General features: G+C 36.8%; 1 protein-coding gene across 8 annotated transcripts in view; it reads left to right on the forward strand.

The window, feature by feature from the left end:
- PLXNB2 (plexin B2) overlaps window positions 1-24,262 on the forward strand; it is a 357,594-nt gene that overhangs the window by 62,128 nt on the left and 271,204 nt on the right. For 2 of the 8 annotated variants that reach the window (XM_087969407.1, XM_087969399.1), the window contains exon 1: window positions 3,198-3,239. The exons of the other annotated variants lie outside the window; for them this stretch is intronic. The gene's annotated coding sequence lies outside the window, so the exon portion shown is untranslated. Of the gene's footprint in view, window positions 1-3,197; window positions 3,240-24,262 lie in introns of those variants that run through there. 8 annotated transcript variants of the gene reach the window in all.

Here is a 24,262-nt window from a genome sequence, read left to right on the forward strand (position 1 = left end):
AGTAGAATAGACGATTCATGGTGTTCCTAAATTCCATAGTTGTCGGATTCAAACCCAGGAAGTATATATAGTCAGAACTAGGACTGGTGGCAACATTGCTACCAATAGGATTCCCTTGTGGAAATCCCAGTTTTGCAACCATTGGATACTTTATTGCTATTTTAATATGTTCTAAATCACCCACTTGAAATAGCAGCTGCTTTCCCTAATTAAGCCTAAATACAGAAAATACAAATTAGTAGTCCTACAGGGCTTAGATGAGTGCTTAAAATATGGTCTCTATGTATATACAGCTTGGAAGCAAAACATGTAGATTGCAGCCCCCTGAAACAGTCTCTACTATGACCATGATCACATGTTATAAGACTCAAAGAATTTGGCCAATTTATGCCGCTTAAATTCTGCAACTGAAACCAATGAAGATAGGAAGCCGCAGATATATTTTAAAGCATTAGGGATTCTACCTGTAGTTTATTCTCACTTTGTATCCTTATATTACTAGTGATGCTTGTGTTAATTACTATTTTTTGAAAGAGGATGTTGGTAGGGGGTATGGTTTTACTAATTACATTCTAGGGTGAAATTATATGATTGAAGGCAGAGCAGATGAGCATTTTGTTACATTTTATTTTAAAGACGTGAGATTGTTTTGGAACACTATGGAGAACTAGGAACTTTTCCCCCTTCCTGCTGTGGGCCTAATTGGTACATAATAACATTTTCAGATTATCCCTTTGCCCTGAGTGTTTTTGAGGCAACCATACCTATTATATTGCATTTGCAAAAGCACGTGGTAGATGCCTTACCGTCGTGTCTTTTATGGCTTGTCTATTGACTTTTATTACTAGTCCATTTCATCAGACCTGGGTCTTCTAATCTTAAATGCAATCAAAGTTAATTCTTTAACTTCTAATTCTTAAATGCAATCAAAGTTAATACGACTCTTCCTTCTGAAAACAAGGGAGATCATTCCTGGATTAATGAAACTCTCATTTGTGCAGCAGGTTAGCATATTTCCATTAATACTATGTGGTGCAAGAGCTAATGAAGACTTTTCTTGGTAAGAATTTGAAGTTGAAACTTGTTCTCGAACTTAACTCCAGCAAGGTCTTGGGTTGGAGAGATATGTGTGTAAATATAAATCTCAATGGATCTCGAAACATCCGAAAATGACTCATGTTTCATACCTGAAATAATCACAAATGGTTATCACTCAGTTGAGATATTACTACAGGATAAATTCCGGTAAAAGTTACTTAAGTTTGAAATGAGCTTTCAGCCAAAACTGATCACATCTGATTTCCAGGGTCATGTAGTACAGGTGGTCCTCAACTTACAACCATTTGTTTACCAATTGTTTCAAGTTACAATGGCACTGAAAAAAGGTGACTTGAAATAGGTCCCCGCTGTGACAACCACTTTTAGCATCCCCATTGTCACATGAGAAAAATTTGAGTGCATAGCAACTAGCATGACTGCAACATCTAAGTCATTTGGTTGCCAATTGAGACCCACCCAGCAAAGTCAATGGGGCAAACCAGATGCACTTAAGGACTGTATGATTCACTTAACAATGGTAGTGATTTGATTAGCATCTCTGGCAACAAAGGTCATAAAATCAGGCATGACTCACCACTCTCCGTGGTTAACAACAGAAATCCTGATCCCAGTTGAGATCCTATGTCGAGGACTGACTATAATATGGATTTGAGGGGAAGAAAGTGATTTGAACAGCTATGACATGCACATTAGACCTGCCAGTATGTACTTAAATCAGTTTCTTTAAGGGTTGTTGTTCATCATGATTGACCATGTATATTCCTAATTATCCTTGTCCTTTTGCAATACTTATCCTTTTGGAATACAGATCACTGCAAAGCCCCACTGAGTCTTTTCAGCTCAGGCATAACATTTTAAGGAAACATGTAAAGAACCAGATATATTTTTCATAGTTTAAGAAGCTCTCCCCCACCCACCATCCTTATGTTCCTCAGTTTTAAACTTTCCCTTCATGAAAGTCAGTTGTTTAGCAGTTGTTACAGATTTACATTTTGGTATGTCTTACTTCATTAGATTTAATCAGCCACTGCTTCAGCAACACATTAAATTGTGTTTCTAACGCTATGTTCTTAATTTTATTTTTAGACCCAATTTGCAGCTGTTGGTCTGTTGGATCAGTGACTATTAATGCAAATTCAAGCAGATTTTGATTATAAATTTTAATGTCTTCTCAAAAGCTGTTAAGATTTAATGTGTCAAATCTGTACCTTTCATTAATGGTCATTTAAAAATGTATGCATCTGTGCAGTTATTAGATAGAGAACGTAATTCAAGAACATTATCTCTTAGCTCATGCACGGCTTCAACTTTTAAATAACTTTTCAAAATGTTGTGCAACTTGTTTCCTCTGTATGTGACCCAAGTCTATTAAAGACAAAAAGCTGGAAAAAAAATCAGATAAGATTTCTAGGGTTAGATTAATCCAGTGTTTCTCAACACTGGCAACTTTAAAATGTGTGGGCTTCAGCCAACATGGGGAATTCTGGAAGTTGAAGTACATAGGTTCTAAAATTGCTAAAATTGAGAAGCACTGGATTCATCCATATATATTTCAAATTCCTTCCTATTTATTGGCTAAACATTTATCATATGTGAATTAATTAAGAAGAAAATCAAATTCATTTGTTTCCTAGCAACTACTAGAGTATAATAGCTACTAGACTCACCCAAGACACCTTCATCAAATTCATATTTCACTGTTTTCATTTACTTGGCACCTCATACACATATGCCTATAATATTTCCCAGTCCCTGCCTTAAGAGCAGCTGGGAAACCCTTGCTCTTGGCTCCAAAGTTCATTTAAATTAAAAAACAATGGCCAGAATTAGAACTTCTCAGTGGTAACACCCCAATTACAAAATTCTATCTTAGAATCTGCCCTCTTTTGAACAACAACGGACACCATATTTATATCCAAGCTCTCGTAGGATAGCTGCCTATTCTGAAACTAGATTGTCTTTTAGATCCTATTTTCAATTAGTTTTCTTGGTTGCATTTGGTGTAATTTTTTTGTGCTTAGTACATTTAAGGATTCCTATTTTTTTTTATGATATATTTATTTAAGACAATATTGTTATTGTTGTTTTCCATTATCTTCTCAGTTTGCCTAGAAGAAGCGGTGGCATAGAAGACAATGGATTTGTCTGGCTTTCCTCCCAATAATTGGCTGTCATTCAAGGTTGGAATACACAAGACAATGTCACACCAACTTTTTGTGAAACAACGACAGGTTGATGTTTTAGAACTAGCTCTGTGTAAATCATGATGCAGTCCTATTCTGATTAGAATCTTAGCAGCATTCTGCTTCAAAAACTATTCAATCAGATTCCTTGCCCAGGGAAACGTTTCTTCCTAATTTTTTGCAGACAGTTTAAATTAATGCAGTGTTTTGGCTTGACAAACAAAACTGTTTGTTTCTGTTACACTAATTAGCTACTATTTCTACTCACTCATAGAAAAGAGAATGAAAGTTTTATACTTCCAATGAACAGTGTCAGTAGATCCAAAACTGGATACACATGTTCCTTGCCAGGCATTTTGCCCCAAAGCTTGATAAACTGCCACTTATTTGTGGAGGCACAATCTTTAAATCTCTGCTCTTTTCATAAATGTGTACATTTCACATGTCTGTGGAAGCATTGTAACTTGTACTTCGTGCACAGCTGGCATGCACAGCTCTAGAAAATCTGAAACAGTGGATTATACTTAAAAAGAGTTTAAAAATAAGCATTGTGCTCATATGCTAGCTAGACCGATGCTCTCAAGCGATACTGACAGAGTGAAGCCAGATCCAGGTCTCCTGTTGCTTGCCTCTTTTAACTACTGTTAGAAGAAATATCCAGGTCCAGTTCCAAGCTGGGAGAAAGACACTGAAAACATGGAGGCTGCTTGGAAAGATTAATGATAAAGTTTAATGATGAAGCAGAACCACATGGGTTCTGGGTGCCTGACCACATGGAGTTGAGAGTGGGGGCTATTTCTACCTTCTCTTGGGCTTTGCCCTTGAGCGTCCTCTTCCTGTTCAAGAACATGTATTCTATTGGCTGTTGTAGGAGTCATGGCTGGCTCTGTAGGTTGTCTGAGCTAAGTTTGGTTGAAGTTTGGAGGGTGATGCAATGAAGGGGCTTGGGCAATTCCTACTGTGGCTGAGGATTAATCCTACCTTTGTTCAAACCTTGCTGCAGGGGATTTCTTTATGAATAGAGCTAGCTATCTGTTTCTCTCTGCTGAAGGCTGTTAAGGAAGGTGGGGGCTATTAAGAGTGAGTCAGCTTCCTGCCTCTAAAAAAATAGGGAAATATAATATTCTGCCTTTTGAAATATTTCTCAAAATATTTCATTCTTCTATGAGAGGAGTGGGTGCTAACTTTCACCCAACATAGGATGGTTGTTAAGTGAGATGTGCCCAATTTTACAACCTTTTTTTTTTGCCATAGTTGTTAAGCAAATCATGTGGTCATTAAGTGAATGTACCTTCCCCCATTGCCTTTGCTTGTCAGAAGCTGGACAGGAAGGTCACAAATGGTGATCATATGACTGGGATGCTACAATCATCATAATAAATGCATGTTTGTTGACAAGCACCCAAGGTTGGATCACATGATCATGAGAATGCTGAGACAGTCGTAAGTGTGAGGACCAGTTTTAAGGCATTTGTTTTTAGTGCTGTTGGAACTTGAGCAGTCACTAAACGAAGGTTGTAAGTCAAGTATCTGTATTTTCTTGAGACCAGCAGGTGCAGTGAGCATGTCCACAAATGAGGAAATATTTCTGCTTCAGATCCAGCAGCTGCCTACCTCTACTTAAACTCTATTTAGAATATTTAAAAAGTATGGTTTCTACTAAGCATTTGTAAAGCTCATGTTAATGCGGTAAATTTCTTGCTATTTGATTTCCTTCTCACTCATACTTTTAATTATCAGAATCTGTCACACTTGAGTACTAATTAAAAACCATTAGTTTACAGCTGGTTTAGCAGTTGATGAAAAATTGATTCCAAAATTAAAGTTTTGCCTTAAGGCAGGCATCTTCAGATTTTCTGGGCTTTATTATTTACTAGTAGTAACTTTGGAAGTACTATCAATAATGCAATCACTCAACCAACATTTATATTTTAAATTTAAACTTTTGTACAAAGGTTGCAATGTTCAAATATAGATAGGTGTTTTCTAGAATGCAGTACTGCAGGCTACTTCTGCTCACTGCTGGCTGCCTGCAATTAGGCAGTTCGAGTCTTACCAGCTCAAGGTTGACCCAGCCTTGCATCCTTCCAAGGTGGGTAAAATGAGAACCCAAATTGTTGGGGGCAAGAGACTGACTCTGTAAAATAGCTTAGAGAGGGCTGTAAAGCATGGTGAAGCGGTATATAAATCTAAGTGCTTATTGCTATAGTCTTTTAATATTTTATGCACAAAATAATTTATATTTTAGTAAATTGGTTTTACGTACCTAGACTTTTTAGTATCCTACAACTTTCATTTATAGTATTTTATACAGCACTCAACTTATAACAGTTCATTTAGTGACCGTTTGAAGTTACAATGGCACTGAAAAAAGTAACATTACCGTTTTTCATACTTAACAACTGTTGCAGTACCCCCATGTTCACATGATCAAAATTTAAACACTTGGAAATTGACTCATATTTATGACATTTTCAGTGGCCCCGGAGGGCCATGGTATCACCTTTTATGACCTTCTGACAAACAAAGTCAATGGTGAATCCAGATTCACCTAACAACTGTATTACTAATTAAAACAACTGCAGTGATTCACTTAAAAACGGTGTCAAGAAAGATTGTAAAATGGGGCAAAACTCACTTAGCAAATGTTTCAGTTAGCAACAGAAATTTTGGGTTCAATTGTAGTCGTAAGTTGAGGGTTACCTGTAGTTCATTTTATTTATATGTATTAACCTTCTAACCATTGTGTCACCTGCACATATGCACACATATAAACCCAAGCATAAATAAATAAATATAATTAAATATATTGATATATATTAATTGCATGAAACTTCTACAGATGGTCTTTAAAAATCTGCTCCCTAAAAGCACTTTTTTTGAAATGCATAATAAAATCTAGGTCTTCTATTTCTTACGATTAGAAAATAAACCTACATTTGTTTATTTGTCAGTAAGCCTCACCTGAAGTCAATTAGACTTTCAGGATTCATATGACTACTCTGCTACAGGATTATATTTCAAAACAGCTCAGTTGCCATCATATCTTCTAGAAGGCAGTAGAAATATTGTTTGTGTCCCAAAATCCATTGCTATTTTTATTATACAGAAGATTTAAGAAAATAAAACTTTTATGTGAAGTTTTTTTTTAAAGCTTTTGGTATTTCAAAGAGAAATCTAAATTCCTTTATCTAAATCTAAAAGGATTCTTCAAACCATTTCTTTTTCTTGAGGAAACTGACAGTATATTAATGTTATGCAGTCTGTGCATGAATAAGTAATTTGATATTTTAGAATAAATGGGCATGGGTTGTAATATTTTCTTCAAATTCCTTCCATTTGCTTATTTACTTGCATAAAAACTGAAGTCTGTTAAATGATGACAAATCAGTTACAAATATATATGGTCCAGACTTTATGCCTAAGGAAATCTAAGATGATGTTTGAGGTCTAAATTTTATTGAATGTAGTTTCCCACAAATGCTGTACTTTTTTCTGGAGTCACTAACTGTTACAAGAATACTGCATCTGATACCCAAAACTCAACAATTTTAAACTATCAGCCTATGTGCATAAGATCTTCAATAAACCTGCTTATACGACACGATAATGATAACAATGAGCAGTTTATTATTCGTAGTATTAACATTTGTTTAAATACACAGCTATCGTTGAAACAGAAGTTCAGAATTATAAAAAATACCAAAACAGAAAGAAAGAGAAACAAGAGATGTCCTATAATCATTCAACGTTTTATAGTAATACATTGCAGTCATAGAAAGATAACTCTTTTTATTCAATAACTGTTAACTTGCCTTCAGCATTTGTATTGAAATATCATTTGCTTTATTCATATTTGGTCTCCAGTGTTTAGTTATACCAGCAATAGTTAAGGTATTCTTTAAATTTACCATTTATGTTACTTTTTCAAATGCTGTTTTCTGTAAAAATTTCCATTAAAACACTATTAATCCAAGAAAGTTGTAATTTTAGTTTTCAATTTCCGTATAATATATATAGGAGATAAAGAAAGTTGAATTAATTCACTTTTCCGCCTTTGATAGGTCATAAAAATATAGAAGCTAATTGATATTAAAGGTTGTACTTTAGGAGGGTGTTCATTTTTCCCCCTTTAGTCAATACTAACAATTTGTATCTTTTTCCTAGTGGTGCACAGTGTAGCTAGTACAGTAACTGCCTTGCCTTCTAAGCAATGGGCAAATCTCATTAAGGATTATATTGATCTCATATGTTCCATTATACTTGGAAACAATCAAAACAAGAGTCTATTGTATGTAATAAAAATTGTTTCAAATTGAAAACTTTTATTTTTATGCCAGGTGAACAAAGTTAGAAAGTAAGACTGTTTCGACTACGACTAGGAATATGGCTCTTCTTCAATCATACTATATCAGAGGTGTCAAACCCAAGGCCGAGGGGCTGAATCTGGCCCACGGGGTGCTTAGATCTGGCCTGCGGGGCCACCCTGGAAACAGCAAAGGACAGGCCCATTGTACCTCTTACTAGCAAAAACAGAGCTTGCAAGAGCCGCATGCGGTCCTCCCACACTCTGTTTTCACTGGCAGAGGGTTGCAGGAGGCCATAGCAGCTCAAAACAGAGTTTGGGAGCCCATTTTTGCTGGCAGAGCACTCTGGCCATTACGGGCGGCCCCAACATACATGATGTCAAACTAGCCACACCCACCCTGGCCATACCCACTCTGGGCCCCTGAGGTCAAACGCAACCCTGATGCGGCCCTAAATGAAATTGAGTTTGACACCCCTGTGCTATACAGTGGTATAGGCAGCCTTTTCCAAAATGATGTTTCAAATATGGAATGCATGTGTTTGAAAAAAAAAACCAGTATAGGATAGATATACAACCTTGAAATATCCCAGGTAATTGCTCTGCAATTAAAGTAGAGACCCTATCCATAAGCATAATTAATTGTTAAACTCATCAGTGTCAACTGTCCAAAATTCTCCACTGTACAGCAAGCCTTTTCTCGTATTTCTATTGTTATTTTGTTTCATTGCACATATTTAGTAGTAAAAGATCAAGTATAATGAAATAAATGCATTTTGGACATTAGCATTTGATCTTCAGCAGATGGCAACACCTAGCTAATCTCTGGGCTCAGAAGACGAATAGGGTCATGTCTAGTTAGTACTTGGGTGGGAAAAAACAGAGAAAGTCACAGGTTAGAGTCAAAAGCACTCCAAAAGAAGGGAATGGAACCTTTCAAAGTTTTAAATTGCTAAGAAAACCAAATGAATATTTATCTATCTATTTATCAGGAGCTGAGGTCATCTTAAAAGGGATTTTACTTTTCTTGATCTACAATCTCAATCACAGATCTTTTGTTGTTGTTGTTGAAAGATAGTGACTCAATAGAAGTTTATGCTGAATTTGCTGCACAATATATCTTCTCTTTGCCCTGAAATTTGGAAATCTAGTTACTCAACACAATTGAGTAACTAGATTTTTAGTTACTAGATAACTAGATATATCATTACAAGGTACTTACTTGTGATAATATATGCCAAGCCAACTTTTTCATTTTCCAAAGGCTTTCATTGATACTTATTTCTATAGTTTCTTTATATCATTGTAATCTGATAGATTTTTGCGTCAGTTACAAATTAAATGTATGGCTAATACTTATATTCCAGTTACAGATAGTTGTTACATAATGACCTCAGTTGGGACCAGCAATTCTGTCACCAAGTGGCACAATAATTGAGAAACCACATAACCTCAACTTGCAATTTTACTGCTAGCTTCTCCATTGATCTGCTATGTGTGCAAAATGACAACTGTGTGACCAATGGACGTTATGGGGGTTGTAGATGCTGCCACCTGCCTGAATCTTGATCTTGAGATTGCAAGGACATTGGATGCATAAGTGTGACAACAGATTGTTACTTTTTCAGCGCCATTGTAACTTTGAATGGTTGCTAAACATTTGAATTAAGTGAGCACTACCCATAATTAATATGTTCCTTGAGAGAAATTTGGGATTTATAATTTGTTTTATTTATTTATTTATCACTAACTGACCGATCATTTGCTTCTTTGCATTTTAAAAGTGCCCATCTCCCTCACAGAGGGACTTCTTAGTATTAGGAGTAAACTAGGATAATCAGGAACCTGAAGTTCCCAGGCTTGAGAAAAGCTTTATGTCAACATAATCCAGCTGCTTCCCATGAAGAAAACAACCAAATATCCACCCACTCCAAAGGGTAGGTGGAGGAAAATAAATAAAATATAAACTGTTGGAAGAAATGTCCAGCTGAGTTCAGTTCCAAGTGGGAAGAAAGACACAGGAAACATGGAGGCTACTTGGAAGGGTGGTTTAACAGTGAAACGGAAGCACCAAGCACATGTGATTCTGGGTAGCTGACCACATGGAGAAGAGAGAGAGAGAGAGAGAGGGAGAGGGAGAGAGAGAGAGAGAGAGAGAGATTTATACCCTCCCTTGAGCCTTGCCTTAGAGCTTTCTGTTCCTGTGCAAGAAATGTATCCTGTTGGTTGCTGTAGGGGTCATGTGCCAATCCTAGGAGTTTGTCTGAGATAAGCTTGGTTGAATTGTGCTGGGTGATCTAATGAAGGGGCTTGTGTTCTGAAAGGGTATTGGGCAATTCCTATTATGGCTTAATGGCTTTATCCTGGTTTGGATCTTGAGTGAGGGCTAATCCTATCACCCTGGAGCTGAAGGCCTTTCATTTTATAGATAGGCTGACCCAGTCTTTCTGGGGCTATTAACAAAGCATGTTTCTCCTTTTCTCCTTTACTCACCCAGGAAGGTATGATATTCTGCCTTTTTAATATTTCCCAGAATATTTCATTCTTCTAGGAGAGGGGTGGGTGCTAACTTTCTACAAAACCAAGAAACATGCAGTCATATGTAGGCTTTGATTGCTGTGAAGTGCAGTGGACAATCTTCCGTTTCTTTATGGCTTCATTATTGTCTAGTCTGGGACCCCCTTCGGGTGAGAAGCAAGTTCTGGAATAAAAGGTGTAAGTATCTAGAGCCGAGATTCATTTTTCTGTCTGGCTTGAAAAAGCCTGACCCTTAAAACTGATTTACGCTTCTGGTATGTGACAGGTTGACTCTGCAGGTCCTTAATTATTGAAACATCTCCAATCATCCTTATATATTTATGTTTCACAAAGGAGAGCCGGATGGAAATAAAGGCATTTGCTTCGTTTCCAATAAAGCAGGATTAAGATACTGCACAGTGAAAAAGTCTGGATAAAAGTAACACACAAACGCTGCAGTCTAATTCCAGTCCATTTCAAAGGGAAAGAAAGATCATGTTTGGGTTGATAAACAGCAGGTTCTGCGATGATCACTGCTTTTGGTAAAAAATGCTTATTATTGATTTCCTTTTCTATTTCTGTTTTTTCCAAAGGAAAGGGAAGAAGTCTAAAAGGCTTGTCTACTGAAAAAATAAATGTACATACAATATCATGCTAATTTTCTAGAGTTTTTCCTTGGAAATTTGTGCAATTTTTATCTGCTACCTTTACCATTCTTTTAACGGAAAGGACTATAAGTAATATATCTGCTTAAATCAGACACAACAAATGTTAGTTTTTTACTTGCCCAACTATAAAAAGTCATCTGTATTGCGGTGAAATGAAATGTAGATTCTGCTAATTTTACTGAATTATAAAAGGATTAATGAATATTATTTCTTTAGATAAATTTTGCTTGTACAGGGCTCACATAGTGCAGTCCTCTGCATAGCTTCCTGAGAGTCCATCTGAACTTTCTATTCTAAGGAGAAAATATTCTGTGCTTCTATCTTTAAGCACTAGAAAGGAATATGTATTCTTAAAAAGAGCCTTTGAATCACTGGAACCTCAATTTGAGAGGCAAAGAATGATTGACTTATATGAGTAGAAGGAAAGGATATTTAATTCCCAGCTGGAAAAGAAAGTGCACAAACTAAGAAGCATTTGTTCACACTGGAATAAGGTAGACTTTGAGTTTTTAAATGAATTAAAATCTTCTCAATGTACTTGAAGATAATGATTCACTCTGGAACTCTTTTTTTAAAAGGAATTTTCCATCATGCCCTTGATATTTGCTGTAACATTAGTTCAAATAAGAGAATTTTCCATTTGTTAAATTTTTAGGTAGATATATCTGTAATCATGTTAGCATCTCATTTAAACAGTATTGCCTTAAAATATTCCAGATGTTAAACTAAATAGCTAAATAAATGGATATTTTTTTGCACAGAAAATTAACCTTGCTGTAATTATACAAAAACACCGTGTGTCTTTCATAATGAACTTTCTTCAATAAACTTATTAATTTGTTTCAGGATACAACAGAAACTTTGAATTAACATGAAACCAAATGTAGATGTTTTATATTATAATTTATTATTACTAAAAAGAACTTGGAGCAAGGGAGGAGAAGCTTTTAAATATGGGCATAACCTTGTTTATAAGCAATTCTTCTGCTGAATAGCTTAGATTAAGATTTAAAACAAAAGTATGGAATTCAAAGAAATAATATGATTTGTTATTCACAAGGTTACACCTGAAAAGAGAGGAATGACCTTTTTTGTATAATACGATTATGTAGGGTACAAAATAATGGTATTAAATTATAAGAATATGATTTCCCATTAAAACTTAAGCAGAATACTCTAACACAGGGGTCGCCAACCTTTTGGACCGCAGGGGCCACCAAACTCATAATTTTAGATCCCATGGACCACTAACTGGTTCTGTGGGTGTGGCCTAATTTGTGGGTGTGGCTTGGTGGTCATGTGACTGGCTTGGCATGGCTTTGTATGTAAATATTATAAATATTTATATAAATATTGACTTTTTTATAAAAAAGTGCAACTTTTACCCAAAATCAGGCAAAGCAGGCAGGCAGATTGAGTTGCTCACAGAATCACAGATTCATTCAGAAATCTATCTATCTGCCATTGGCTAGCTCAATCTGTCACATAAAATTTGCTTACAAGTAAACTCATAAAATTTGCTAGCAAGCAAACTCACAAAATTAACTCACAACACACCATGCATGTAAATATTGATATTTTTTTTATAAAAAAGAGCAACTTTTACCCCAAATCAGGCAAAGCAGGCAGATTGAGTTGCTCACAGAATCATACAGTGATCTATCTATCTGCCATCGGCTAGCTCAGTCGTGTGTCTGCACTGAATTTGCTTGCAAGCAAACCTTCAGTCCTAAGGTTCGGCTGTGCTTAAAAGCAGAGCCGAAGATCTAAAGACTAGCTAGAAAGCAAGAAATCCAACCATTTCCTGCTTCCTAGCTAATCTAAATCTCCCAGCACAGCAGAACAGATGATGGTCAGAAAAAGGAAAAATAAAAATTTAGCAGGCAAGTTTGCCAGGTAAGGAGTGAGTGGGTGGGGAGGGTTCCTGCGGGCCATGTGGGTGGCGTAGCCTTGTGTTTCTGCGCAGCTTGGATTAATTGCTTTGGGGGGGGGTGCTCTGGGGGTGAGATTTCTCTGCGGCCCACCAAAATTTTCTCACAGCCCACTGGTTGGCGACTGCTGCACTAACATTATGAGGATCTTAATGTAAAACCACCTTTGTTTCTACTGTATGAATCATTTATTTGAATTCATGCATGGGACAAGAACAGGACCTAATTTGCTGTGCCACCTATGTGTCCTTTGTAGACGTTTTCCCCTTCAACTGCTTTTCTCCAGGAGAGGAAAACCAGTTAATTTACTATCCTGTTTTTTGCTTTCCCCAAATTGCAACTTTTCTTTTCTTTAACAGTGACAACGCAATGGAGAAATTGATAGGAAAAATATGTTGAGTTGCTAAAATTGCTTACTTGGGTGTAACTAAATGGTTGGTGGACAATATTAGTAACTCATGAATGGTATACTTTAAGAACATAGCTTCAAAGCAAATCATGAATATTGGAATTCCAAGAAAAACTCATAATTTTTTAATGACCCTTGTTGAAAGGTCGAAGACAGCATTTATGCTCTTTCTTCTTTTCAGTAATTAGCAGTCAGAATGAATAAGTATGCCAATTTAATAAAATAGCAGCTCATCGGGGATGCAGAAAATTAATTCAGGGTTCCAATTAGAAGTGCCTATTTTGTAGTATTTGACATTTTTTTATTCTGTAAACAAATCGTTTTAGTGACTTTAAAAAATAAAATGAAGACTTACAAAGTGTAAATATATTTGCTTCCCTTGGACATTCTTTTAGTCCCCCCCAATAAATTAACTCAGCTGTGCTTTCATGCAATATCTAATTTTCACTCTAACTGTAACAAATTAATAATTAATTGTCAAAAAGTTTAAAGGGATATTCAAAAATGTTTACATCATCTGCTGTGTGATAAAAGGGACTTTAGTATTCTGGTGTGTGGACATAAACTCTTCTAAATATCACATATTAAATATATAATAAAATATAAAACACTACAAATTAGCATGACATACAACAACTAACAAAACATTTTTGTTATTCTCAAAACATTTTAATTACCAGGTATAATTGAAATGTTTTGAGAATAACAAAAATGTTTTGATCTGATCTTTGTAAAAGTTTAAAAAGTTTCATCTTTGGGGCAAAATAAGCTATCTTTAACATATTGTACCCAAGAAATTTGGAGAAGAGCCTTCTTAGATAGTCTTAGATAATCATATACAAGCCCATGATGAGTTCAGAAAAGAGTCATATATTTGTGTCTGAAACCATCAAGGACTTGAAAGATGAACTGGGCTTGGAATGATAATAGACAGTCTTTTGGCTTCCTCAGCAGCTTCATTACTTAGCCTAATTCTGATTACAGGTAAAGGTAGAACAGAATTCCTTCATCTTCTTGTTGAGAGCTTATTCTTGTATTTCATGGATGTACTTTGTTCTTGTTGTTGCAAAGTCATGTTCGAACCATCGCAATCCCATGGACCTTCAGGCCTTCCTGTCCTCTACCATCTTCTGGAGTCCATTTAAGCTCATGCCTACTGCTACAGTGATTCCATCAAGCCACCTCATTCTCTGTCGTCCCCTTATTCTTCTATTGCCCTCAACCATTCCCAGCATTGGGCTCTTCTGCAGTGAGTCCTTCCTTCTCATCAGGTGGCCAAAGTATTTGAGTTTCATCTTCAGGATCTGGCCTTCTAAAGAGCAGTCAGGGTTGATCTCTTCTAGGACTGACTGGTTTGATCGCCTTGCAGTCCAAGGGACTCGCAGTATGTACATATTGAAAACCTATAGGATAAGATGGAGCTTTAAGGAATCCTATACAGCATAATCTTTTACTTTATGCATAATCCTGCTCATATCCCTTCATGTCTTTCTTCATTTGTATTGTTTTAGATCATAGGGTGCAACCAGCTCAGCAACGTACCATCCATTTTAAGAATAAAAGGACCTTTAAGAATATTCCATCATGTTCATGCTCTGCAGTATAAGTATATGGATGGCAGTGGTTGTACAGTAATGTTTCAGTAACATATACTGAATCACATCTCTAAGAATATTTAAAATCATAGAAAGATTAAAGTATGTTTATCATGTAATGTTTGGATCCTTTGACAAGAATTTCATTCAGGATGGAAAGCAGAATGCAAAGATTTGAACAGTTTTAAATATAGGCATGCAACTGTCAGCAAGGAAAAGACAGTTATGCTTAAAATAAATGCCTTCAGACTTACCACCACCCACAAGATAAGAGTTTTTGCCAAAGGAAATGAAATATAATACACTTCTCTGGAAAAAAAATATTGTACAGTGATATCACCACTGAGTGGCATTTCAGGCTACAAAAATAGATGCTTCACAGTGTGAAGTCTTAATAATATCTATCTCTAAATTAAATGTTAACTTTATTATACATTACGTATACAGTTGTAGTATTTCCTACTTAGAATTACAGCCGAGCTTCTCGTTTAGAAAAGCCAGTAGACATATTTATAACATACAGTGCTATCAGTGGCAGCTCAGTGGAGCATCTTGCAGTCAGAGACCAGTATATTTTTTAACACTCAATATTGTGGGCCATGTGGATCATAGCATTCATGCAGTATATGTACACGTACACCTGGTTAACAATAATGGAAGTAGTGTATTCTTACTTGTGACTGCAGTGTAAGAAATCATCTTTATTGCAACCACATTGCTTTATGGTACACAATGCTCACATTCAGTGTTCAGTTGTTTAGTAACATAGCTTTTCATCATTCACACAAGGCTGGTCCTCTGTTCTTTCTTCTCTCTTGTCTCCTACCAATTACATAGATACAAAACATCAGAATTTGTGTGTGACTAGCATAAGAGAATACAATATGGCTGTGAAATACTTTGCTTAATAATGTGGAAAGGCTTGAATGCCTCTATTGGCTATCAGCTAAACAATTTGGTTAAATATATATACTTAACTCTATTAATATGCCAATATTGTTGCAGGGCTAGCTCTAGGTAGCATCCAGTTTGGTTTCTACTAGTATTATTGACTATGTAAAATTATTTTTCTTGGCAATCTAGGACAGTTAGATTCAGTCTTGGCAAATAAAATATAATTAATAACTTCCCAGACAAGCTGTAAACACAGATTTAATTGATTGCAACAGAAAAGCCAATGACCTTACTTACTATGCTGTGTGTATAGGATAACCTAGATCTGGAGGAAAAATTACATTTATTTACTTTGCAAATGCCAACAGATTTATTAAAGACTGAAATGTATAAAAGTTTATATTTCTGAAATTTTAAATGTATTTTGACTGCTTGGTATGCCTTGAATAACACGACCATAAAAAGAAATATATTCAGACACAATTTTAGTTGGATTAGGGAAATTGTATCCCAGAACGGTTGTTGAAGTCCCTTCCTCTGTTGATAAAATTTAAGGGCATACTTTTTCATAATTTTCAAATGGCAAATGAAGTGCAAATTCTATAATAGACTTGACAATGTGTTTCACAATGCATCCCTGAGCTTTGCAAAAGTCCAACTACTCTAACATAACATTTACACAATTTCTAGTAAGCAGCCCACTTGGGGTTATCATCAGAGAACATCAAAGATGTAGAGTTGTATTGGGAAGCTTAAAAAAAAAGTTCCAGAAGATACCAATAGGTCAAGTAATACCAGATAGTATCCTAACCCCATGTAATCATTAGAAACTGATCTAACCCTAACTCAGGTTTTTTTTTACCACTACCTGCATGAAATAGTCAATATTATGCACCATTTTATTAATATAAGACAAAACATGAAAGAATGTCTGCATATTTAGAACTTGTCCATGCCTTAAAATCTTGTCCCTAGGCCCATCTTTGGGAACATTTTAAAAATCAGTGTTGTGATATTCAGGTATAAGGAAGAAGGCTATCTTCAGGGCCTTTACTTTCCGCAGAGAGGCATCCTTCCCTCAGAATAACCAGTTTAACTTAAGCAATTTTCTTGCTGTGGTTTGTAATTTATGATTTGCACTCAATAGCAAAGTATAGAATTATTGATGCACACACAGGTGCATTGTTGTCATCCTTATTGTATGGGATAGTATGCTAGTATGGTGGGCAGCACTGCAGGCTACTTCTGCTGACTGTCAACTGCCAGCAGTTCAGCAGTTCGAATCTCACCAGCTCAAGGTCGACTCAGCCTTCCACCCTATTAGTCAACAAAAACGTCATTTACTACTGGTACATGTCTCTGTACTTTACTATCCCGGCAAACAATCCTTGCTTCCAGCATGCCCGTACACTGAGTCATACCTTTCATTTTGTTCTATAAACTTATTGCCTTCTCCTTTTTTAAGGATATCATCAGTGCATCCATGCATGACTTTCTTGAACATTCCCTTGTCATGATACTCTGCCTTTAGATATTTCTTTTGCAAAAGTTATTCTTCAGTCTTTTTTATACAACAAGACCACCTCAAGGTACTTTTCACATATTGGTGATGTATTTATTTGTTTTATATTTCTCATATTTGTATCCCACCAGAATCCAAAAGACCCTTTTTAAATACTTTTGTATACAATCCACATTTATTCATCACACAATCTTTCTTGACCTCTCTTGTTTTAACACACAGTTTTTTTAATTCCTTCCTTCCCACACCATTCAACATGTATTTTTACTGGTTAACACTCACCTCCATATAACAAAATGAGCAGAAAAATATACTTATACATAGCCATTTTTGCATGTTTCAACAAAAAATGTGTTTTGTATAGTAGGCCGGGGTCCCCAACCACCGGGCCCCAGACCGATACCAGTCCATGGATCATTTTGTACCGGACCGCAAAGAATGAAAGTAGGGCCTACTTTGCTTGGGGGCCGCCATCTTGTTTCAATGGTACTTGAGAAAGTGCTTCCGGGTGAGCTTGTCGGTCGTCGGATGGAAAGTGGCGTTTGGGTGCTGAAGGAATCCTCGCGCCTTAGTTTCGTAGAAGGGGGGGGCGGCTTCGAATGAAGAACCGTCCCAATGGCGGTGGAGTCTCACGTTACTCAGGAGGAGATTAAGAAAGAGCCCGAAAAGCCCATCAACTGCGAGAAGGTTCAAAGGAGGAGTTGAAGGTGGCGGGGAGAAGTGGGGGACGGCTGGCTGGCCGGTTGCTCGGCTCGCCTTGCCTTGGTCGTGCGTGCTGATGCCGGTACCGGTCCGTGGATCATTTTGTACCGGGCCGTGGTACAAAAAAGGTTGGGGACCACTGTAGTAGGCAACATTTATTGTCTTTTTATCATAACTTACATGTTAAAATGTATCTATTCCGTTCCCCATCTTTAATACAAGTGGCCCCCTGTTTACAATCAGAGTTGAACTCAGAACTTCCATTGTAAGTCATTATGTTGAGGCCATTAAGTGGATCACCATAAGACCCAACTTGTTATTACAACAGTTTTTAACAATGCAGCAGTCATAACTTCTAGGATGGGTCATAAATCTAATTTAGTTTCCTTTATTTATTAGCCCATGGGCCAGTGGTGGGATTCAAATTATTTTACTACTGGTTCTGTGGGCGCAGCTTGATGGGCGTGATGTGGCTTGGTGGGCATGGCTTGATGGGTGTGACAGGGGAAGGATACTGCAAAATCCCCATTCCCTCCTCACTCCTGGGGGAAGGTTACTGCAAAATCCCATTCCCTCCCCCTCCCACTAACCTGCTTTCCAGCTCCATTCTCCTGTGCAGGGCAACAAAAGAAGACCCAGCCGATCAGCTGGGACTCGGGAGGCAGAGAATAGATGGGGGTGGGGCCAGTCTGAGGTGGTACTTGCCGGTTCTCTGAACTACTCAAACTTTCTGCTACTGGTTCTCCAGAACTGGTCAGAACCAGCTGAATACCACCTCTGCCATGGGCCATATCAAAGTGCAGAGTTCCAAACTCAAATTATTACTAAAATCCGATAAAAACAATTTAAAATGGAATTGGAATAAAGTACAATTTAAAATGAAATTGGAATAAAATACAATTTAAATGAGATTGGAATAAAATACAATAATATATGGATAAATAAAATACAATAAAATTATATTTCAGTATCACCCCTACAATCTACCCCAATCAGTCCTACATATGCTGATCTAATTAAATTATCTAAGTAAATTATTTTAGGTACTATTTTAAAAGGAAGCAGATTGGATGGGTGCCATAGATCTCAGTTTTATGTAATTAAATAATAAGGAATTTTAATGTAATTAAAATAATAAGGAAAGTAAACACCAGTAAATTTTTATAATGCATTTTAAACAATGATTGCACATGTACCCTGGGATGCCTAAAATAAGTAAGCTAAGGTAGGCTGGGGGAAAAATTAGACTGATTCACCAAACCTGCTGATGACTTAGTAACATTGTGAATAGCTGGCATTTATTGAATAGTTATAACAACCCTTTATGACCAAATAGCAATATTTCAAAGAATTTTATTTGATACATTCTGCTGAAAATCTGGTGATCATGGCCTGTATGAGATCCACTTTTAGTTCTATATTTTTATTTTAGTAAAGTTCTGTTTTAATGTATTAGTAAGCCTAGAATATTGACAGTATCAGCATGAAATTGCTCTTCAAATGCTTGGTCCTTAATTTCAGGTCATTTGAGAATTTGGGTTGGATAAACTAAAGTTTTTTTAAGAGAAACTTTCAGAAGTGCAGAGTGTAAGCATGAGTCATCAGATACAGACTGGATCCTCAGACAGCAACCCATCCTGTAATACTAATCTGAATTAACATCTATGGCAGATCCAGTTTATGGGAATCCTTCAGTCAAGGAAAGAATGATAAAGTAATATATAACTTGGTTGTAAGTCCATACAAAAGCTGTTCTGACAACTGATTGTTCCTAAATATCTGTGAAGATTGTGTTAGCATGTCGGTGTGAAGCAACTGCCCCATCTACCATTACACTGTGTTGATATTACTCCAGAACATGTAACTATAAAATATAATTAACTTCCAGATATGTAGGAAATAATTACTGTTATGATAAAAAATGAACATTGTGACACATTCAGCAAATACTACAAAAGTGATCCTGAACACACTTTCATACCAACGTTCAACAATACATTATTCAACCATAAATTGAATAATATATTAAAGCTAATTACCTATCTATTGTAAAGTTTTTATTATTATTTTTTAAAATTAGACATCTTTTTACTTTTCTAGGAGATAAGCTTTAAAAAGGACTTAATAATTAGGAATCTAGTATATTTTGTTTACTTTATATAGATACAGAGATTATGCCCTAAATGCATCAGGTCAAACTGAGCATCAGAAATCATTTATTTGCCCTTCTCTATCCCATAAAATTGCCCAGTTCTTGAAATATGTCATCCTACAAATATATTACTTGGAGAGATTGTCCCTGTGAATGATTCTCTTGGCATAAATAGCAGGTGGAATATAGTATCATTTAAAATAGGAGAATTATTTGGAAATAAAGTGCTAAGAAGCAAAATATGTACCTCGAGTTTGTCTCTAGAGATCTTTGTAATTTTGGCATGTCTTTCTCAATGTGATCATTTTATTTTGAATGAGCACTCAGAATCATAGACTGCAGAGAGAAGCAAGACATTTATTTTGTAAATTGCAAAGCAGGTAGTCAAAACCTAGATCCTATTTCTTTGAAACTGGTAGATTGTTGCATTAATCCTCTACTTGTAATGTCTTTTGCAAGTCAGAGCAATGCTAATGGGCTAATCCATAGGTCCCGGACTACCCTAAGGATTTGGGAGTTTGAATTAATGAAATTCCCTTTTTTTACTTTGAATTACATAATTCTGGAAAAAGTGCTTATTACGCCTATAGAAACCATAAAATAACAGCAACCCAACCTATAACTACAAAACCTAATGTACTCCTTAAGGATCGTGACTGATATTACAATACCAATGCTAGCACTGAAATAATTATACAACTTCCTAGTCTGATGAAAATGTATTTCAGTTGGGTAAATCAAATCAGTTATTTCTATGTTCATAAAAAGTTTCAATTTATTTTTTACTTCAGGAGGCTTGTTAGAGCTTCACAAATTGTACCAATGAAAGTAAAGTCTTTGCAGAACTATGTGGATAAATGTGTCCGCAGGTAACCCTCAACTTACGATTGGTTGCTTAGTGACCAAAGTTACAGCAGCTACAAAAAAGGTACTTATGACGCAGATTTGAAGTTCTGACATCCTTATTCCACAGACATGTGATAGATAGCATTCTGAGTGGCAACCGGCCCACAGCATCATATAGGCACAGGTCCACGATTTACAATGGAAACTGGCCTTTACTTCTGCTTTTTGCCAAAAAAGTCTTTCGTGTACAATGGGTTTGCTTAATGACTGTGATATTGACTTAACAACTGCTGCAAAATATTGTGAAATTGCGATGGTCACAGAATGACTCACTTAATGACCAGCACCATAAGCATCATAGGTTGAGGGCTACCTGTATGTTTGTTTGTTTTGTTTGTTTATTTATAGATTAGGGGACTGGAGACTAAAACATATGAAGAACGGTTACAGGAACTGGGCATGGCTAGTCTAGTGAAGAGAAGGACCAGGGGAGACAGGATAGCAGTCTTCCAATATTTGAGGGGCTGCCACAGAGAGGAGTGGATCAAGCTATTTTCTAAAGCACCTGTAGGCCAGACAAGGAATAATGGATGGAAACTGATCAAGGAGAGATTCAGCCTGGAAATCAGGATAAACTTTCCGACAGTGAGAACAATCAACCAATGGAACAGCTTGCCCTCGGAAGTTGTGGGAGCTTCATCACTTGAGACTTTCAAGAAGAGATTGGACTGCCATTTGTCAGAAATGGTGTAGGGTCTTCTGCTTGGGCTGGGAGTTGGACTAGATGACCTACAAGGTCCCTTCCAACTCTGATTATCTGTTAATATGCGTGAATATTAACATTCAACCTGTCACCATCTGAGAGCAAAACCATGGATTTAATGAGAGCAAGTAGACTAGGGGTATTAAACTCCCATCATGACAGCATCACATGATGTATCTGGACTTTTTTTCCCTTTCACTAAACTGGGCATGGACAAGGCCAGCGTGTGACGCATCTGGCCCATGGACTGGGAGTTTGACAGCCATAGACCATCTAGTATCGATCTGTTTCTAGAATCTTGCTTAAATTTTCCTAAAACAATTTATAATTTCATGTAATAAGTTGAAAATAGTAAGAAAAGAGCCTCTATCTGTCTTGAAGTATAATATTTCAGACTATGAATGACAAATGGCTTTCTAAAATGTGGCACACATTCTCTATTCAACAAACAATTTTTTTTTTTTAAAAAAAAATGCATAATGCATATGAAGTGAATCTCTTCTGCAAAATATTCCATTCTTTTATTTTGGCTTCTTGCTTTGGAATCTAAATCTGCAATTCTTACCTATTCGGGCACCTCCACCAGTAGCAGGATTATTATTATTTTTTACTATCAATGGGCGGGGCTTGGTGGGCGTGGTAGGGGAAGGATATTATAAAATCTCCATTCCCACTCCACTCCAGGGGAAGGATACTGCAAAATCCACTTTCCCTCCCTACTCCTGGGGGAAGGTTACTGCAAAATCCCATTCCCTCCCCACCCCACTAACCTGCTTTCCAGTTCCGTTCTCCTGTGCAGGGCAACAAAAGAAGACCCAGCTGATTAGCTGGGACTCGGAGGCAGAGAATAGATGCGGGTGGGGCCAGTCAGAGGGGGTATTTGCCGGTTCTCCGAACTACTCAAAATTTCCACTACCGGTTCTCCAGAACTGGTCAGAACCTGCCGATGACCACCTCTGATCTCCACCATTGCTTTGGTTTTCTCTATGGTGCTTTCTCTAACTGATTAAATGCCCAAGAACAGAGCTAAATCAGTTAGGAGCACAATACAGATATTGGGTTTGGGAAATTCTCTTTGATTCAGACTGGTGAATACAATTGCCAGTTTTTAAGCCCTTACTTGACATACTCCCTTAAGAGACAAGCTCACTTTTGCTTACAGAATCCTCATCTGGCGATTATTTTCTCTTTTCCACACACCTTCCTCAGTATGCCAACTGGGTATAAACAAGATCAAATTAACTGAAAAGCAGATATAAATATATTTTATTGTTTTGCTTGAAGGATACTAATGCACAGGCTTTCCTTTCCTTTCTTTTAATTTAAAACAATGTACTTAGAAGCTTTCATGGCAATGAAACTGCTGAATAGAACACTTTTATTTCAGCTTGCTTTGTGTAATTTGGCCATTTTTCTTTCAAGAATGAGACTTTCTGGTAATGTGTTCAGTAATCAACTAATGATATAATGTGGGAGTATTGGCTAAAAAGTATATTTTAAGTGTAACTTCTGAATAAAACTTTATTTCATTAATAAATATTTTAAAGAATTTTTTGTCACTGAGATGGCACTGTTTAATAGGTATGAGGTGTGTGTGTATATACATAACATACATACATACATGTGTTTCTAATACAGCCACCTACTTTTTAGATGTATCTAATTGTGTCATATAAATAGGAAAGTGAATCAATATTCTTTCTACAAAACAGGAGCTAGTATATTTTCCAGCTTTTTCAATTATATAAGTAGTTTGCAAACGTATTCTGGACAATGATCTGAAACTGAAACTGGAAATATTTTCAGTAATATGTAATACAATTTATCATTTTGAAGTACTAATTACTTATTCAGTCTTAACTTCTGTCTACATGGAGGAATGCTTCTCATAACTTAACTCTTTATTACAGTTTAATACATTTTTATTTATTTAGAAAATTTATATTGCTGTTTACTTGCACATGGTGATTCAAGGTGGCTTACAGGATAGAAAAGCACAATATAAAAGAAATAAACATAAAAATAATAAAAATAGTAAAATAATAATGCTTCCTCACCACACCACAGCGACAAGACACATATCAGCCATTTAATGGGCTCCATCCCTCTCTGGGTTCTCCAGGCTGGCAGAACCAAGTCTTCAGGGTCCTCTGAAAGAGTGTTTGAGTGGGGACCAGTCTAATTTCCAGAGGGATGATATTCCAGAGGGAGGGAGCCACCACAGAGAAGGCACTTCTTCCGGCTTCCACCAGATGTATCTCCTTAGGGACAGGACCTGCAATATTCCTTGCCTTCCTGCTCTAGTGGGTTGGGTAGATGTGACCGGCAAGAGACCTTCCCTCAAATAACCTGGTCCCAAGCCATGAAGGGCTTTAAAGGTGACAACCAGCACCTCGAATTGCACCCGGGAGAAAATCGGCAACCAATGTATCTCCCGTAGGAGAGGTAATACATATGCACACTGAGGTCTGCACAAAACCATGCAGGCCACTGTATTTTGCATCAACTGGAGCTTCTGTATGCTTTTCAGGGGCAGCCCCGTGTAGAGTGCATTGCAGTAGTCAAGATGGGAGGTGACTAGAGCATGAGTGACCCTGAGTAGGGATTGTTGGTCCAGGAGAAGGTGTAACTGGCACCTAACCCACAGCCCTCCTGGCCATGACTGCCACCTGCTGTTCGAGCAGGAGTCATGAATCGAGGATAAACCCCAGTACA

Source organism: Notechis scutatus, chromosome 6 (assembly GCF_049901735.1).
Source record: "Notechis scutatus isolate UNSWTSFEM ecotype Mainland chromosome 6, rNotScu1.2, whole genome shotgun sequence".
In the NCBI taxonomy this organism is placed as follows: domain Eukaryota; kingdom Metazoa; phylum Chordata; class Lepidosauria; order Squamata; family Elapidae; genus Notechis; species Notechis scutatus.